Source organism: Rutidosis leptorrhynchoides, chromosome 9 (genome assembly GCF_046630445.1).
Source record: "Rutidosis leptorrhynchoides isolate AG116_Rl617_1_P2 chromosome 9, CSIRO_AGI_Rlap_v1, whole genome shotgun sequence".
In the NCBI taxonomy this organism is placed as follows: domain Eukaryota; kingdom Viridiplantae; phylum Streptophyta; class Magnoliopsida; order Asterales; family Asteraceae; genus Rutidosis; species Rutidosis leptorrhynchoides.
This window is the reverse complement of record NC_092341.1, coordinates 356434382-356442564: the sequence shown is the minus strand read 5'-3', so window position 1 is coordinate 356442564 and position 8183 is coordinate 356434382.

The following is an 8183-nucleotide window of genomic DNA, read 5'->3' as shown; positions in this document are numbered from 1 at the left end:
TCGTACTCGTACAATACACAGCTTTTAGATGTATGTACTATTGGTATATACACTCCAATGATCAGCTCTTAGCAGCCCATGTGAGTCACCTAACACATGTGGGAACCATCATTTGGCAACTAGCATGAAATATCTCATAAAATTACAAAAATATGAGTAATCATTCATGACTTATTTACATGAAAACAAAATTACATATCCTTTATATCTAATCCATACACCAACGACCAAAAACACCTACAAACACTTTCATTCTTCAATTTTCTTCATCTAATTGATCTCTCTCAAGTTCTATCTTCAAGTTCTAAGTGTTCTTCATATATTCTACAAGTTCTAGTTACATAAAATCAAGAATACTTTCAAGTTTGCTAGCTCACTTCCAATCTTGTAAGGTGATCATCCAACCTCAAGAAATCTTTGTTTCTTACAGTAGGTTATCATTCTAATACAAGGTAATAATCATATTCAAACTTTGGTTCAATTTCTATAACTATAACAATCTTATTTCAAGTGATGATCTTACTTGAACTTGTTTTCGTGTCACGATTCTGCTTCAAGAACTTCGAGCCATCCAAGGATCCATTGAAGCTAGATCCATTTTTCTCTTTTCCAGTAGGTTTATCCAAGGAACTTAAGGTAGTAATGATGTTCATAACATCATTCGATTCATACATATAAAGCTATCTTATTCGAAGGTTTAAACTTGTAATCACTAGAACATAGTTTAGTTAATTCTAAACTTGTTCGCAAACAAAAGTTAATCCTTCTAACTTGACTTTTAAAATCAACTAAACACATGTTCTATATCTATATGATATGCTAACTTAATGATTTAAAACCTGGAAACACGAAAAACACCGTAAAACCGGATTTACGCCGTCGTAGTAACACCGCGGGCTGTTTTGGGTTAGTTAATTAAAAACTATGATAAACTTTGATTTAAAAGTTGTTATTCTGAGAAAATGATTTTTATTATGAACATGAAACTATATCCAAAAATTATGGTTAAACTCAAAGTGGAAGTATGTTTTCTAAAATGGTCATCTAGACGTCGTTCTTTCGACTGAAATGACTACCTTTACAAAAACGACTTGTAACTTATTTTTCCGACTATAAACCTATACTTTTTCTGTTTAGATTCATAAAATAGAGTTCAATATGAAACCATAGCAATTTGATTCACTCAAAACGGATTTAAAATGAAGAAGTTATGGGTAAAACAAGATTGGATAATTTTTCTCATTTTAGCTACGTGAAAATTGGTAACAAATCTATTCCAACCATAACTTAATCAACTTGTATTATATATTATGTAATCTTGAGATACCATAGACACGTATACAATGTTTCGACCTATCATGTCGACACATCTATATATATTTCGGAACAACCATAGACACTCTATATGTGAATGTTGGAGTTAGCTATACAGGGTTGAGGTTGATTCCAAAATATATATAGTTTGAGTTGTGATCAATACTGAGATACGTATACACTGGGTCGTGGATTGATTCAAGATAATATTTATCGATTTATTTCTGTACATCTAACTGTGGACAACTAGTTATAGGTTACTAACGAGGACAGCTGACTTAATAAACTTAAAACATCAAAATATATTAAAAGTGTTGTAAATATATTTTGAACATACTTTAATATATATGTATATATTGTTATAGGTTCGTGAATCAACAGTGGCCAAGTCTTACTTCCCGACGAAGTAAAAATCTGTGAAAGTGAGTTATAGTCCCACTTTTAAAATCTAATATTTTTGGGATGAGAATACATGCAGGTTTTATAAATGATTTACAAAATAGACACAAGTACGTGAAACTACATTCTATGGTTGAATTATCGAAATCGAATATGCCCCTTTTTATTAAGTCTGGTAATCTAAGAATTAGGGAACAGACACCCTAATTGACGCGAATCCTAAAGATAGATCTATTGGGCCTAACAAACCCCATCCAAAGTACCGGATGCTTTAGTACTTCGAAATTTATATCATATCCGAAGGGTGTCCCGGAATGATGGGGATATTCTTATATATGCATCTTGTTATTGTCGGTTACCAGGTGTTCACCATATGAATGATTTTTATCTCTATGTATGGGATGTGTATTGAAATATGAAATCTTGTGGTCTATTGTTACGATTTGATATATATAGGTTAAACCTATAACTCACCAACATTTTTGTTGACGTTTAAAGCATGTTTATTCTCAGGTGAATATTAAGAGCTTCCGCTGTTGCATACTAAAATAAGGACAAGATTTGGAGTCCATGTTTGTATGATATTGTGTAAAAACTGCATTCAAGAAACTGATTTCGATGTAACATATTTGTATTGTAAACCATTATGTAATGGTCGTGTGTAAACAGGATATTTTAGATTATCATTATTTGATAATCTACGTAAAGCTTTTTAAACCTTTATTTATGAAATAAAGGTTATGGTTTGTTTTAAAAATGAATGCAGTCTTTGGAAAACGTCTCATATAGAGGTCAAAACCTCGCAACGAAATCAATTAATATGGAACGTTTTTAATCAATAAGAACGGGACATTTCAGTTGGTATCAGAGCGTTGGTCTTAGAGAACCAGAAAATTTGCATTAGTGTGTCTTATCGAGTTTGTTAGGATGCATTAGTGAGTCTGGACTTCGACCGTGTTTTCTTTAAAAATGATTGCTTAACATTTTTGTTGGAAACTATATATTTTTAACATATGAATATTATGTGATATATTAATCTCTTAACGTGTTTGATATTATGTGATAGATGTCTACCTCTAGAACAAGTCCCATTGACTCACCTAATAATAATGAAGATTCAAATGTAAATTGGAATGATTTGTGGACTGATTCACAAGTTCCCGAAGAGGAACCGGAAGAAGAGTCGGAACCGGAAGAAGAGTCGGAACCGGAAGAAGAATCGGAACCGGATGAAGAAATAGAACCGGTGGGGGAAATAATAAAACGGTTAAGTAAAAGAAAATCCTCAACCAACCGACCAAAGTTAATTATGGTCAATGGTGTTTCCGCCAAGGAAGCAAAATATTGGGAGGATTACCAATTCTCCGATGAATCGGATTCCGACGAGAATTCCGATGATGTTATAGAAATTACCCCAACTGAATTTAAAAAGGCAAAAGAAAATAATAAAGGAAAGGGCATAAAAATAAAGAAATCTAATTCCAACCCCGATGAACTTTATATGTATCGTCAACCCCCGAAGTCCTTAAGTTGTAACAATGACCCGGGAACCTCTAAACCACCAGGTTTTTCTAAACCAATGTGGACAACGACGGCTCATATTAGGGGAACATCATATATCCCTAGAAACTTGGCAAAACGAACCAAAACCGAAGAAGAAGAAACGAGCGAGTCGGAATAAGATAGTTGTATTCGTGTGGTGTAATATATGTAATATAGTGTTCTTATGCTTTATGATATATGTAAAAATTGCTTGTATTAATAAGTATTTTTTTTATGAATCTAACTCTTGTCTATTTTACAGTTTAAAAACACAAAATGGATAGACAACCCAATATTTTAAGAGACCTACCCGGAGACATGATTGATGAAATCTTGTCTAGAGTCGGCCAGAATTCCTCGGCACAACTATTTAAGGCGAGATCAGTTTGTAAGACATTCGAAGAACGTTCCAAGAATGTCTTGGTTTATAAGAGACTTTCGTTTGAAAGATGGGGGATATCACATTGGGAAACCCATAAGTTACGATGTGTTTACTTTGACGCATATATTGCGGGGAACCCAAATGCTATTTTACGCAATGGGTTAAGAAATTATTTTGACTCAATATATCCGAATATTGGACTTCGTGATTTAGAAAAAGCGGCTAACATGCAACATAAAGAAGCATGTTATGCTTACGGATTAGTAATGTTCGCTTCTCACCAAAGTGAGAACAAGAACATCGGGCTACAACTATTAAACAAAACGTTCCCACAAGTGACGGAGTCGGTAATTGGGGTAAGAAATGAGGTTTTTAGATTATTACGGGACTGTTGGACATTACGTAACCCTCGTCCCTTTGATGACGTTACAACACGCTGTCTTATCAACGGCCATAACGGTTATGTTGCACAAGACCAAGGATGGGAAGTAGTCCTAGTAAAACCAGAATGCATGACTTGTTTTTGGACGTATGAATTACGTGTCTTTATTGCCTTTGCTGAACGACTTGTGTACTAGCTAGAATTATCTTCACAACTATCTTGTATCAAAGTTATTGTGTGCTATATTTCATGCTTTATGTAAAATAAGAGGTATTGTAAGTTTGTAAAATATTGTATAAAAGTTTGAACGCGAAATATTATTATAATCAGTTTTTCATATAGAATTGTAGTAGTTGAATTGTATATTAGCTACTAAGTATGAACTTAACGGGTAGGTACTACCCGAATTTAAACTTATAAAACGCTAATATGAAGAAAAAGCTTTTATAAATGAGTTCATATTATGCTACGAAATACTATTAACTACTCTTAATATTCTGTATGATTAACTTGTTCCATTTAACTATTTTGAAGGAAATGGCACCGACTACTCGACACACCGTGAATATGAATGAAGAGGAATTCCGTACTTTTCTAGCTTCAAACATAGCCGCAGTACAGGCTGCGCTACATACCAACAATAACCTTGGATCTAGCAGTACAGGAAATCGTGTAGGATGCACCTACAAAGAATTCACTGCCTGCATACCTTTGGAATTTGATGGAACCGAAGGACCGATCGGATTGAAACGGTGGACCGAGAAGGTTGAATCGGTGTTTGCCATAAGTAAGTGTACTGAAGAGGACAAAGTGAAGTACGCTACGCATACCTTCACAGGTTCTGCGTTAACATGGTGGAATACCTATCTAGAGCAAGTGGGACAAGATGATGCGTACGCACTACCGTGGTCAGCATTCAAGCACTTGATGAACGAGAAGTACCGTCCCAGAACCGAGGTCAATAAGCTCAAGACAGAACTTAGAGGGTTACGAACCCAAGGATTTGATATTACCACGTACGAAAGACGATTCACAGAATTGTGCCTATTGTGTCCGGGAGCATTCGAAGATGAGGAAGAGAAGATCGACGCGTTTGTGAAAGGATTACCGGAAAGAATCCAAGAAGATATAAGTTCACACGAGCCCGCCTCCATACAACAGGCATGTAGAATGGCTCACAAACTAGTGAACCAGATTGAAGAAAGAATTAAAGAACAGACTGTTGAAGAGGCCAATGTGAAGCAAGTCAAAAGAAAGTGGGAGGAAAACGGTGATAAGAATCACCAATACAACAACAACAGCAATTATAACAATAATCGCAACAATTATCCCAACAATCGCAACATCAATCGCAACTACAACAAACGGCCCAACAACAACAACAACAACAACAACAGCAACTACAACAATCATCCCAACAACAATAATAACCGCAACAACAACAACAATCAGAAGCAGCTATGCCAAAGGTGTGAAAAGAATCACTCGGGGTTCTGCACCAAATTTTGCAACAAGTGTAAAAGAAATGGTCATAGCGCGGCGAAGTGTGAGGTCTACGGACCAGGGGTTAATAGAACGAAAGGAACAAATGGTGTCGGAACGAGTAATGGTGGAGCAAGTAGTGTCGGAGCAAGTTATGCCAATGTAGTTTGTTATAAATGTGGAAAACCAGGCCACATTATTAGAAATTGCCCGAACCAGGAGAACACGAATGGACAAGGCCGTGGAAGAGTTTTCAATATTAATGCGGTAGAGGCACAGGAAGACCCGGAGCTTGTTACGGGTACGTTTCTTATTGACAATAAATCTGCTTACGTTTTATTTGATTCGGGTGCGGATAGAAGCTATATGAGTAGAGATTTTTGTGCTAAATTAAGTTGTCCATTGACGCCTTTGGATAGTAAATTTTTACTCGAATTAGCAAATGGTAAATTAATTTCAGCAGATAATATATGTCGGAATCGAGAAATTAAACTGGTTAGCGAAACATTTAAGATTGATTTGATACCAGTAGAGTTAGGGAGTTTTAATGTGATAATCGGTATGGACTGGTTGAAAGAAGTGAAAGCAGAGATCGTTTGTTACAAAAATGCAATTCGCATTATACGAGAAAAAGGAAAACCCTTAATGGTGCACGGAGAAAAGGGCAACACGAAGCTACATCTTATTAGTAATTTGAAGGCACAAAAACTAATAAGAAAAGGTTGCTATGCTGTTCTAGCACACGTCGAGAAAGTACAAACTGAAGAAAAGAGCATCAATGATGTTCCCATTGCAAAAGAATTTCCCGATGTATTTCCGAAAGAATTACCGGGATTACCCCCACATCGATCCGTTGAATTTCAAATAGATCTTGTACCAGGAGCTGCACCAATAGCTCGTGCTCCTTACAGACTCGCACCCAGCGAGATGAAAGAACTACAAAGCCAATTACAAGAACTTTTAGAGCGTGGTTTCATTCGACCAAGCACATCACCGTGGGGAGCTCCTGTTTTGTTTGTCAAGAAGAAAGATGGTACATTCAGGTTGTGTATCGACTACCGAGAGTTGAACAAACTTACCATCAAGAACCGCTACCCACTACCGAGAATCGATGACTTATTTGATCAACTACAAGGCTCGTCTGTTTATTCAAAGATTGACTTACGTTCCGGGTATCATCAAATGCGGGTGAAAGAAGATGATATTCCAAAGACTGCTTTCAGAACACGTTACGGTCATTACGAGTTTATGGTCATGCCGTTTGGTTTAACTAATGCACCAGCTGTGTTCATGGACCTTATGAACCGAGTGTGTGGACCATACCTTGACAAGTTTGTCATTGTTTTCATTGATGACATACTTATTTACTCAAAGAATGACCAAGAACACGGTGAACATTTGAGAAAGGTGTTAGAAGTATTGAGGAAGGAAGAATTGTACGCTAAGTTTTCAAAGTGTGCATTTTGGTTGGAAGAAGTTCAATTCCTCGGTCACATAGTGAACAAAGAAGGTATTAAGGTGGATCCGGCAAAGATAGAAACTGTTGAAAAGTGGGAAACCCCGAAAACTCTGAAACACATACGCCAGTTTTTAGGACTAGCTGGTTACTACAGAAGGTTCATCCAAGACTTTTCCAGAATAGCAAAACCCTTGACTGCATTAACGCATAAAGGGAAGAAATTTGAATGGAATGATGAACAAGAGAAAGCGTTTCAGTTATTGAAGAAAAAGCTAACTACGGCACCTATATTGTCATTGCCTGAAGGGAATGATGATTTTGTGATTTATTGTGACGCATCAAAGCAAGGTCTCGGTTGTGTATTAATGCAACGAACGAAGGTGATTGCTTATGCGTCTAGACAATTGAAGATTCACGAACAAAATTATACGACGCATGATTTGGAATTAGGCGCGGTTGTTTTTGCATTAAAGACTTGGAGGCACTACTTATATGGGGTCAAAAGTATTATATATACCGACCACAAAAGTCTTCAACACATATTTAATCAGAAACAACTGAATATGAGGCAGCGTAGGTGGATTGAATTATTGAATGATTACGACTTTGAGATTCGTTACCACCCGGGGAAGGCAAATGTGGTAGCCGATGCCTTGAGCAGGAAGGACAGAGAACCCATTCGAGTAAAATCTATGAATATAATGATTCATAATAACATTACTACTCAAATAAAGGAGGCGCAACAAGGAGTTTTAAAAGAGGGAAATTTAAAGGATGAAATACCCAAAGGATCGGAGAAGCATCTTAATATTCGGGAAGACGGAACCCGGTATAGGGCTGAAAGGATTTGGGTACCAAAATTTGGAGATATGAGAGAAATGGTACTTAGAGAAGCTCATAAAACCAGATACTCAATACATCCTGGAACGGGGAAGATGTACAAGGATCTCAAGAAACATTTTTGGTGGCCGGGTATGAAAGCCGATGTTGCTAAATACGTAGGAGAATGTTTGACGTGTTCTAAGGTCAAAGCTGAGCATCAGAAACCATCAGGTCTACTTCAACAACCTCAAATCCCGGAATGGAAATGGGAAAACATTACCATGGATTTCATCACTAAATTGCCAAGGACTGCAAGTGGTTTTGATACTATTTGGGTAATAGTTGATCGTCTCACCAAATCAGCACACTTCCTACCAATAAGAGAAGATGACAAGATGGAG